Raw genomic sequence first — 12,589 nt, forward strand, 5'->3', positions numbered from 1 at the left:
CTCCACAAAAAGCTAAATCCTCTGAGAGATATTTTAGGATGAAGCAAATTATTTTTTCATTTTTCTCCAACCAAGCCTTCTTCAATCATTTTTGACTGCTAAGAATACCAGTAAATTAAAAGTTAGTAGCTTGAGACAGGTTTGCACTCCTACCAAATCAAAACCAGCTTCTTATTTTAGAAAATCTAATTGTTGCACTCTATTAGGGCATCTTGAGTGTTGTGATTCTTTAAAAAGAAATTGTGTTCAGAAAGAAATTAGTATAGTATAGTTAAATCACAAATAGATACCTTTGATAATGAAACACAAAACTTAAGTTCCTGATGTAAATGCAAATCAGAAATTCAGGCCTAGCTCATTGAAGTTTGCATGATAAACAGAATTTCAAAAATCTGGGACAACATTCTTATAATTTGATCCTAAATTTAGGTTTTTAATTTAGGTCCCRATCCTGCAAAGGCTTTTGTGCAAGTTTACTGTTACATATGATGAGTAGTTCTATCAATGCTGAAGTAACAAGTCCCAAATGAAAGCATAATCCTATAAAGTCAATGGGAGTACGGCTACTGAGTTCAAGGCGGCCAGGACTTTACTCTCTTCACCCACCTATTCCACACTCACTGCTGCTTTGGCTTCCCTAATAATGGGGCTTTTGGCGCTCCAATATACATTGAAAATAAACTTTATAGAGATGGGAAAAAGGAGAAGGAGTTTCAACCAAATCTACACTTTTCTTCTGGGCTAAAATACATTATTTCAATACTTTTGAGGTTTGTATTTTATGTCTTTTTTAAAAAAAAGTAAAAAATAACATTAAAATCTATGTCTTGGGTTTTTTCATTCTTCTGATGAAGAAACATTAGAAACTATAACATTACCAAAACACCAGTTCACACCGATGTGTTAGAACTGCATGCATCTTCTGCAGAATCAAACATATAAGCAGTTAGGTACAAGAGAGGTAGGAAAATATAGCTAAACCTATTCATGAGCAATTGAATAAAAACTCTTGCTTTAATGTTGTTCTTTAAGATTATTCCTTTTAGTTATTTTAAAATAGCATTCATACAGGTYGCATTTGCCCACCACAATGATGAAAGTGTTACAGGATATTTTTGCAAAAGGCTGAAGGCTATTATTTTTCTATCTGTCTTCTTGAAATTTCTTTGAATTTCTTCACTGTGGCTTGGCAAAATCTTAGTGCTCCAATAAGGAAGGACAAACGTTATCTACACCATCACGTGACCTCCATGGCTGGCTGCATATTGAGAATTAACAGTTAATGAACTCTGCACATGCAAGGACAGTTTCCAAAACAGACTGGCAAAAGAAGTTCATGTCCTAATGCTGATGAATGAGAAAACGTGTAAAATTCGAACTCTGCTTGCAGATAATTCCCAAACACAAAACAGAATTACATTTGCAAGCAATTTACAATCAACAATTTGCCAAGGAGGGTGTATATTTATACCAGCTCTGTCAAAAGTCATTTTCAAAAATGCTTCAGCACTGATATCTACAGCTGACCTCCCCAACCCACACAGCATCATACACAGCTGATGTGTCACTCCAAGAGGTTTTTATACTGCTTGACACGTTGGATCAAACACAGAGATATACCCTTTTTTTCAATTCCACCATTCTGTGTGTTTTGTAAATGTGTACGTTGCAAGGCAATTGAAATTTTGGGTCATACATATTTAACAGACTACAGAACTCTTGGAAATACCTTTTTGCTGCTTATATCAAACAACCAGAAGTGTCACAAAACAAGGTGAAAAATAACCTTATGCCATTATTTACCACACAATATCTACTCTAAGTAAATACACATAGGCTACACTTTCTCAGAATCAGAATTCTTTAGGCTGTTTGGGGAAGGGCAAATCAACCACATCCTTCACCACTGCATCAGTTGCATGTACCAAGGCTCACTGTCAAACACGCTTTTCCAAATTATCTGTCTCTGTATTCTCCAGGTGAAAAGCCAGACCACTCTGAATGAGGTTTCACTCACCACAAACAGTTAGGGTGGCCATCTCAAAGTGGACAAACTGTCTCAGCTTGGAAATGAGGATGGGGAGGCATGAGTTCTGGTCACAGCTCTGACTCACCCTCTGACCCGGAGATAGATATATTCTGCTTTTATCTCTGGGTGTTTGTTCTCTCCATTAAGACGTCCCACAACAGGCTTATCTGTCTGTATGATTTAACCACGGACATTAGAACGATAGCTAGTGAACAATATTTTAAGGTATGTATTTATTCTTCTCCTAATAGCTTGCCTTCCATCACCTAATTTTTACTAATGCAACTGAGAAAGTTCCATCAGACAGTATATATTACAGCATCAGTGATTTTAATTCTTGAAAGTTTTCCTCACCCACCAAGAGGATAATTATAAATATCAACATAAATAAAAGCAAACATATGTGAAAATATATTAAACCAGAAAAAAGAGAAAACTAATTCCTTCTTTTTCCATGTATTTCCCTTAAAATCCTTCTTTTCTCCCTAAAATCTCCTATTTTTCTCTTTCATGAATCCCTCTGAAAAGAAAAATGGGATGCATGTGCTGCATTGTCCGTATGGAAACTAAACATAACTCCCTTCAGGAATTAATAAGATTAAGTTACACTTCAGTGGGAAATCAGTGTACATAAATTAATGAAAATTTCCTGTGGATGGTGGTGAAGAAAGCCACTCACTGTGCTAGAGAACTCAGGCAAACAGGCATTTCACGATGGGGAGATTTACCAGGGAAGAATTAATAAGACTCATCTATAGTCCCTGATAGAATATAGGTGAACTAAGTGTCCCTCACAGGTCAAATGTTTTCCGCTATGTCTGTCAATGAACCAGCAGATATGTTCTAATGTTTTCCATCTTAGACAACAGCTAGAGGACTTTTTTCAGTCCAGGGAAACATCTCTTTTAGGCAAACATACAAGTGTATGCTTAAAGGTAAGAATGTGTTTAAATGCTTTTCTGAAGTTTGGCTTTAAAAACTGCCCATCATCTGCTGCTGTCTTACACATACTTCACTGCAGAAGAGCATCATCTTCTGTCAAGTAAGTAGGCATTGCAAATTATCTCTTGTCCTTGGCTGTCTTACTAATGATTGACCCTGACCTTCCTTTTTAGAGCTGTGAAGGTTAAAATAGGGCAACGTTGCTGTCTTTTAGGCTCTGCAGATTCCCTCATTCAGGCTCGCTGCATACCAGAGGATGATGGGAGATTCATTTAATCATATTATTGGAAGATTGCTTAGTTACAGCAGACTTTGAGGCTGATAGCCAGGATGCTATAAAGCCACATTTTTAGAGGTCTTTCTTTCAGGAGAGGCTTTATCTTGAAAAATCTCTTTTTTCCCCCACCCAGAGATGTCCCAATGTTGTACTGGACATCTCTTCTGCCCTGTAGGCCATCACATACAGATCTGGGGAAATGAGGTTCCTTCCTCCTCAATCCTTCACCTGTCATTTTTGCTTGCTGTTGCTCAATGATTTTAAGTACAGCTCTTTGAATACAAGCAATATCCAAAGCTTTTCTGTCTTAAGTATTCCTCTAGGCTCATTCTTTCAGAATCAGAATCACAGAATAGTTGAGGTTGGTAGGGACCTCTGGAGATCAGCTGCTCCAACCCCTCTGCTCAAGCAGGGTCAGCTACAGCAAGTTGCCCATGGCCATGTCCAGTCAGGTTTTGAGTATCTCCAAGGATGGAGACTCCACAGCCTCTGTGGGCAACCTGTTCCAGTGCTCAACCAGCCTCACAGTGAAGAAGTGTTTTCTTGTGTTCAGGTGGAATTTCTTGTGTTTCAGTTTGTGCCCATTGCCTCTCATCCTGTCACTGGACATCACTGATAAGAGTCTGGCCCCTCTTCTTGACACCCTCCCATCAGATATTTCAAACAACTTATCATAAAATCAAACAAGCCAGAGACAAGAAAGGCCATCTGGGTTGTCTTCAGGGTACCAAATTTATTAATGTGTTGTCTAAAACATTTTTAAGTATCAAAGAAGACGGCTTCCAGAATTTCCCTAGGAATACTATTTTCTTCTTTATTAAAGCTCTCTTAGAAAACATTTGCCGGTTTCAGCCTGTATTTTCCTGTACCTAGTTTTACTCTATTACCTCTAGTTACCTCTAGTTAACCCAATAACATCTGATCAAATACTAGTAACACATTTAAGTTTCCCAAGTCTGAAATTATGTTTGGTACTTTATCATTTATTGTAGCTGTTGGAGTTCTCCATGCTTAAAAATTCTCCTTGTGATGTGCAACTGTTACATGGAGTTTAAATATCTCACCACCAGGGAAGTGACTTTTGCATATACCAGATTTTAATATCTTAGAGAAACAAAAATGCATCATTGCCCTCCTGTTCTTTGCCCCAAGGTGCCACTGGAACTGTCCGATCAATTTAGATGAATGGAATGATGACTCTTAAGGGACTTAAGTGCATTTAAAATTCAGTCCTGAATAAATAATTGTTTATAACTGTGGGAAACATGGAGAACTTCTGCTATTCCTTTCATAAGTTATGTTACACATACAGATCAAAATAATAGAGACCTCTGAAAGGGTTAGATAGTAGCATCCTACAGGGAATAAATATAACCACAGGAACAACAGGTATTTCTTTAGAGCTTCCATTAGACTCATATTTAGCTCTAGATCAAACTCAGAGCCTATTTTGGTATCTGAAAATGGGCTTTCCAAAAAACAAATACTCAAGGGATTCATGTTTCCCTTTTAATTGTCAAAATTAGATACTCCATAGACTTAAGCAATGGGTTTATTTGAAATAACAGTAAATGGCCTTCTAAGATCAATATATTAGTTTTCCTCTAGATATACAGTTTCAATAGCAAGCGATGCATGAAGTCTGCTAAGCCTTTTGAATTGTCTATCAGTTCTGGGAATTATAGATTTTAACCCATATTGATACTTGGCTCAACCGCAAAATGAAAAATCATTAAGAAAAAAGCACTGTATATTATTACTCCAATATGTATTTGTGATTTGGAATTGGCATTTTAATACATAAAAAAAATTCCTAGCATCATCCAGCTAAATGCAAATGTGTTCTATAAATATTTTAAATAACAAAACCAAAAAACTCATCAGAATTTACTACTCATCTAAGTGCATGTTTTTTTCTATTACACATCCGTAAACACTCTTTGTACTTCTACAGTCGAAYGAATCAAAACATGAGAAGATCTGAAAACATTTTTGTAGCTTTCTTTAAGTTGAACAACTACTGTAGTATGTTCTCTGGTACTGCACAGGCCACGTTCTGTAAATAAATGTGTGTTTCATTTTCAATTGGAATTTCATTAATCAAACCACAGTAATAGTGGAGTATTTAAAACACATTTCTCTAAAAAGTGGGTAGAACACTCCAATAATCTACTGATACAGTCCTGCTGCACAACAGAGCAACACTGATTTAAACCAGCTGAGGATATGGCCTTCTGCCTTTGGATTTCATGATAGTTTATGCTTGAACTTCTTCCCTTCTTAGAGGCTCTCAAAGCAACTCCAACACAGTAATGCACTCTCATAACTCCCCTTCTGGAAGACAAACGTGTAATTCTTGTCCTCATTTTATTCACAGGGAAACTCGAGCAGAAAGAGGTAGGTCAACACACAGGTGCTGTACCTATGAATCAAACTGGGGGCACACAGGTTACAGCGACCTACCCTTAGTAACAACATCTTCAGATTCAGTTGGCAATTCCTACTGTTATATACAGCATTTCATGTGAAGTTGGAAAAGTATTTCAGATGAAGAAACAGGAAAACTGAGAAGACAGTGATATTAAAAACTCTTCCACTGACTGAGCTGGGAACAGACCCAAAGTATCCAGAGGCCAAACACTCAACCTCCCACTTCAGAGAGTAACGACTGGCAACCAGTAACCTGGCCCCCTTGATGCCAGTTAACATGAATACAAAACAGCAGCAAAATTAGTAATAACTGTCTCCTGCAGAAAGGCAGTTTGTAAATAAAGGCATGAAACTTTCAGTTAAGGAGTTTGATAGCTATAACCCAGCTGCAAGGAGACTTTCTGCACCTAGGGAAGGATAAAACCACCTCACCCAGCACTAAGCAGAGAAGTGCTGGGAAGAAGAGGAAGGAGGACAGTCCTTGTCTATCCATCTATCCACCTCTCTCAGGTCTGCAGAGCTGCCTCTTACCAAAGGTGCAACACTGAGGCAGAGGTGGCTGTGAGAGGGGCTCTTCACAGTCATTTCTGCACGTCTCCTTTCACGCTGGTGGGAAGTGGGGTCCTGACAGTGCCCCCAGCTGATGCTTATCCTCAAAATCCCCTTGAAAAACCAACAGACTGTGTATGCGTGCTGCCAGGCTGGTACAGTGAAGTCTGGAGCTTGGGAACATTATGCACATGCAACTCTTACATGCTAAAGGAGAGCCGATGCATAAGGACAAGGACTCTCGATTAAACCAGACCAGCTTAACTCTACTGCAGGCATAGGATAACCTTCACAGACACTGACACATTTTCTATTGCTGACAATAAAGAAAAGAGAGTTTGCAGATCAACCTAGAGGACAGTCCTTAGTTTTATATGTGTCTCTGCTATAAGATTCCCAGGTGACCATGAACACCTATGGCCTTCATCCAGGCCAACCAAAAAATATGCTTAACTTCTAACCATCAGTCACATGCTTTGCTGGAGCAGGACTGCAGCTCCCACTGGCTTGGGGATCAAATCTTCTGTGCCAGTTTCTCATTTGAAAATTGGGAATAACATGATCCATGTCACTGGGAGGTTGTGAAGCTGACTTCCTCTATGAACATTAACCAAAACAGGTGGCTCAGACCAAAGAAACTCTGTGCCACCGAGAACATTTTGCAGGAAGTCAAGGACCAGCTCGAGCTTCGGTGGGCTGAGCCCTCGCAGGGGAGTCTCACTTCATGGCCTGAAGGGTTCCCAGGGGTGCCTGAATGAAAGAGTCGTGCCAACGGGAAGACCAGTTATAATAACACATAGGCCACAATTACTATAACATGACTTGAATGTTTGCAAATTTAGGACACAAGCCAACACATTATCCTTTAAAAGGAACCAGCATTTGATATCAGCTTCATATTTTGGTCCTTAATGTACAATGCTGTAGGTTAGAGAGAAGGGAGGAACAAAAGGGAGAAGAATTACTTCCCTAAGATTCTCTGAGGATTTCAGGCAGAACAATAAAAAACTAAATTAACTTATTCATTTTTATCACCTGATGAGCATAATTAGCAAACAGTGCATAATGACAGCAAATAATGGTTCTCTTTCCCCTATTAAGAAAGCTTAATGACTGTATTTTCCCACAGTCTTAAAGCCACGCTGTATTTACCAGTTGTGCTTACCTGAAAAATGTTTTGTCTGTCATTATTAACGTTAACAAAATGCTTAACTACAGCACATAATGATCCTAACATAAAACAGCTTTCGAGCTGAGCACAGAGGCTTTCACAGACCTCGCTGTGCTGGAACCTGTTCGACAGCTTCTCATGAAAGAAATGTGATGTAGGGAAATTTAATCATTCACTTCATCTTCCTTGTATGATGACTAATAAGCAACCTCCATTTATGATGTGCTTCTTTCTTTTATGAGTTTCACTATCCATGTATGAATCCCAGAACAACCATCTAGAGAAACCTGATGGCAGAACTGCATTTTAATATAAGCACTTCAATATACAGCTTTAGGATCCAGATACCCTTTGGTAACATTGAACCATCCCTTTGGGTTTCAAGGTTGTGAATAAGGTTATCAAGCTGGCTTACTCTATACTCACTCTGAGAGACTTTGCAATTAAACTTGGGAAAATGGCTTTGCTGAGTTCACTAGTGTTGAAATCAGCTTTCTGCACCAGGAACAAGATGCAAAATGTCTTGTCCAATGACAGAGCTTTCATGCTATATCTTTAGCAGCAAGTGACACTGATTGCATTGGCAGCCATTGCTATCTACTGCCAGACAAAACAAATTCAAACTAATTTGGATGCAGTATTAAAATATACTTCTGCTCAGGGCAGTTGCAAGACCCCCAGAGACTAAATTCCCATTGATTTCCCTTGATTTAAAAGGCACAAGTGTTTCGCATGACCAGATCCAGAATGGATAAAGATGGAGAACAGCAGCGTCTCTGATATCATCCTAAAAGGCTCTCCGACCCTCACTGTACAGCCCTCCTTTGATTCTTCTGCCACAACTGTATCTAACAGAAGTATTTACTTTCAAGGATCTTCCTAGCTCATCCCATTTTACCTACTGCTTCACAGTCACTGCCTAAATGTCACCTTCTTTCTATTCCAGATGTCCGTATTTGTCCAATATCTGTTGTCATATAAAGAGATCAGAAGTATCTCTTAGTTCCCTTTTTGTACAGCAACTCGTACAACAGGACAATATTCTGTAAGCAATGGTCCATGCTCATTTAAAGCAAATAATACACAAGCAATAAACCCACAGAAAAGAAAAATTAATATTATTCTTCCTTCTCAACTCCAACTGTTTTGGCTATCTGGGAAATCAAAATACTGTAAGATCTGACTTATCCCTACCCTAGCTGATTCTTTTGAGAGGTGTAACATTGACTTTAACAATGTATCAGATCCCTCATTCTTTTGAATCAGGACTTTGAATGCTAGACTGAAACATTAGACTTCTTGGTATATATCTGTAACAAGTATTATGGCTTTTCTATATTGCCAGAGAAGATAGATGTTTAATTTTATTAGATCGAGTTGAATCCTCTTATTATGATAAACATGTGATCTTGATGATCTCACTCTAAGAAAATCCCAATAAAGAAACTTTTTTAACAACAGAGGATAAATTAGCAAAGAACTTCAGAGTTCAGAGTCCAGTCCTTCAGTAGGCAGATTTTATGTCAACAAATATTCTTTCACAAGTAAAGCAACCTTGTCAAAACTCTGCTCATACAGCTGGAAGTATCCTGTCAAACACTCATCCATTTTTTCCTCTGTCATGGCTACTTGTAAATAGACTTCCGGACTAGGGAAAAGACTCATACTTACAGCTTCTGGATCAAATTTTTCCAGGCTTATTGAAGATAAGTATGCACTTAGCTCCCCTGTACCCAATGGAATATTAGTACCTATTACCAAACTTGAATGCAATTGCATATCTTAAGTACAATAGAGAGACTGGAAGAATGAATGGGAATCTTGTATATACAAATACATAGTCACAAATGCACACACAAATGCCTACTGATATTATAAATGTTATATAATATGCTGGCACTTGTTCAAAACTTTGAGGCATTGGCATTATTTTAATCATTTTTCCACTGAAGTAAAGAAAGTGCATGTATAATTAAACAGTTGTATTGTATTGTAGAAATAAGCATGTAATGACATAGTTAGAAATTCTTGGTTTTTCATGGTAACACCAAGTATAATTACCACGTAATCTGGAAAACAAACAAGGCTGTAATTATTCTGTAATCCAATTTAATTACAGGGGAACACATTTGTTATTTCTTCCATATAAAATATACATGGAAGGCAAAAAAGTTGGTAAATAATTTTCCTTTGAAGAAAAATCAGTTCACTAGCATTTATACGCCAAAGGACACAAATGAACCAAACTTTGGACATTCCAGGGGCCAAACCTGCTAAGGTGTGTTAAGTTGCCATTGCTCCATCAATGCTAGGGGAGACCTTTTTCTTCCTTTTTAGCTGCTAAAGCTGTACCGTTCCATTACAGTTGACACTATATATATGTATTGAATTATCAACTTCAGATTTGTTTATCTAGTGCCATAGAAAGATACTGAGTTAGCAACACAGGAAAACAGAGTCTTGCAAGTATTCACTAAATAGGCACTGTGTGGGTTTCAGAAGTCTTAGCTTCCCCCTGCCTTGGTCATGTGGGAACAGCTAGGAGTCTATTCCATCCTTCACCCCTAAGCAAGCACGTAGTGTCACTGACTTAGGTTGAGACTGTTCCTTTCATTTTTGCAAAGTGCCACCTTTCAGCTATTCAGAGAGAGGAACTTTTATTTTCACAAATCCAAACCAGAATTGAACCACCTACCTCTACCCCAAAAAACTATTAAAGCTCAAAACTAGACAAAAATGAAACATTCCTATAAACTGTATTCATGGTATTTTATGACCCCACCCACTTTCCCATTTTATTTCTGTAATTCCAGTCAAATTAAATCTTTTGGGTTTTTTTATTATAATTTTTCAAATTAAATCATTTTTTAAATTTGTCAGGTATGCCACAGGAACCTGAAAGTAAATCAGTGAACAGCTGTGTCACATATATAATCAGGAGAAAAGAAAGCAGCACTTCCATCCATTCATACTGTAAGTTTTAATGACTATTCCCTATAGCCAATAGCTTTTACATCCAACTTGAAGCTTCTTAAAAGAGTTTGACTGTCATATGACAGAAAATATTTTATCCCTTTGAAGATCCCCATATCTGATATGTAGATACTTCTGAAAATGTGGGCCCTAATCTTGTTTTGCTATCCTAAAAACAAGCATGTGATCCTATGAGCTACCTCTACCCACCTGCTCCTGCGCCAGATACACTTATTGTAGCCCACAATCACTTTCAGACCACTCAGAATCCTACCTTGCAACGAGGAGACCAGGTCCCTAAGCCAGCAATGCTCCACTTCTCTAGGCTGTGCACGTTAAGGACATATACAAAGTCAAGACGATGTCACCAAAAGCCAAACTATTATCTTCAAGTACCTTTCCGCCTATTTTCTCTGCTTCAGAAGTTTAATCGGAAAACAGAATAACAACAGTAATGGTAGACCAAGATCTGCAAGCAATTATCTGAAAGACAAAACAGAAAAGAGGATCAGTCTGCATRCAACAGTTCAAACCCAAACCACCAACAGATCTACCTTTACGGGTTTCTTCAGAATATCCCCTAGATTATTAGAAAAATCTCTTTGATGCAAATGTCTGTTCCTCAAACTGTTCCCTGAAAAATAGAGATGAGGTTGGACATTTGGGGGTTTCTCTTGGTGTTACTGCTCTTTAATATCTACTGGTTTTATCCATGCCGAAATCATAAAGGCACAACAACATTCAAGTCCTAGAAACCAGACCCATCTATTAGTTGCTATATGTGTTATCTAGTTGTTCATTTTTCAGCTGGATTGTAACAGCAGATCTTCTTCACCCACATTTCCCTACTTCACATACATTATACTGAAAGACATACAAGTTACAAATCTGCATATAAGCCTCCACCAGACCCTTGCACAGGAGCACTGCATTCACAAATACCTGCACGTCACACAAGAGAGACAACAGGTACCTTCTCCCCTGACAGAGACTGAACTCGATGCCTGGCACTAGCCCCATGGTCCCCACACTGCTCGGTCCATAGGTGTAGTCTCATGCCTTTTTGCCCACAGGGCAATTCTATATAGCGCTGCAGTCTAGCTCTAACTGAGAAGCTGCAAGATTTGGCCAGTATCTTTAGATCAAAAGAGCACAGAAGAAAGCAGATCTGCTCCAACCTACTTCCATTTATCATGCAAGCATAAACACTCACAGAATTCAGTGGCCATTGGAGTTATAAATTACTGTATTGCAAATAATCATTTTGCCCTACTCTTGTCTGCCTGGCCTGCTCTGATCTCCTCTTCTTTTCTAACCTTGCACCACTCTAATCCTCAGTGTTCAGTTGTTAATCCTTTTGAGAACAAGATGAAAAGTGGTGCAGTAAAGCAATGTTTGAGGGCATGCAAACAATTATACTTTTGCCYTTAGCAGGTGCTGTTTCTATTTCTGGAAATTGTTTAAAGCTCTTCAAAGTATGAATAGATGGAAAGTAGTCTTTCTGCTCTGTTTCCTCATACACAGCACCTTCTTAATGAACAATACATTCCACACTAAAGGAGTCCTGGGGGTCAGGTTTTCACTTAGAAAATTTGGGCACTCATCATTAGATATTAAATAAAAGCTCAAGACATTCCTTCTATTTTGATGCAAATATCATTTTGAATGTGCATAGTGCTCATTTTTAGAGCATGAAGTATATACACCACTTGAATGAATGGGGACAATAGACTTCTGTCTCCTAGAATATAAGTGTGAATTTCTGGGGAGGGGGGTAGGAAGAGGCAAATTTCAAGGGTCACACACTCCTGTAATACTTTATTCCTATCTGTTTCCTCAGACCAGTTTAGATGATTAAAATGAGGAAAGGCTATTACACTGCAGTAGTTCTAGAACGGAAAAACTTGCACCTAAATGCCCAGGGAAAAGCAGTTTAGACAGTCTCCCAGAGGTACACAGGCTTGTGCTCCATATTCTGAATTTCTAGACATTTATTTTTGTACAGTGCACATCAGCCTGGATGTGTGGAGCTGATATTTTCCTTGCTCACACTGTTGTAGAAGTTGGAATTGGGAAATCACATCAGTGTAGGAATGGTGCAGAGATGCATTCCTGCTTTAAGACTACAAGTCCTCTGGGGAATGACTTGGCCAGGTGGAGTGGGAGTCTTTGCTTTTTGCATGTTGCCTTTTGCATGCTGCCTTTTCCTTTTTCTCTT

General features: G+C 38.5%; 1 long non-coding RNA gene across 4 annotated transcripts in view; it reads right to left on the bottom strand.

Annotated features, from left to right (window-relative positions):
- LOC112971257 overlaps positions 1–12,589 on the bottom strand; it is a 134,469-nt gene that overhangs the window by 101,417 nt on the left and 20,463 nt on the right. For all 4 annotated transcript variants that reach the window (XR_003255285.1, XR_003255287.1, XR_003255284.1 and 1 more), the window contains exon 2: positions 10,646–10,854. This is a non-coding gene — a long non-coding RNA (uncharacterized LOC112971257). The remainder of the gene's footprint in view (positions 1–10,645; positions 10,855–12,589) is intronic.

The sequence above is a fragment of the Apteryx rowi genome, unplaced genomic scaffold (assembly GCF_003343035.1).
Source record: "Apteryx rowi isolate R43461 unplaced genomic scaffold, aptRow1 scaffold_431, whole genome shotgun sequence".
NCBI lineage: Eukaryota > Metazoa > Chordata > Aves > Apterygiformes > Apterygidae > Apteryx > Apteryx rowi.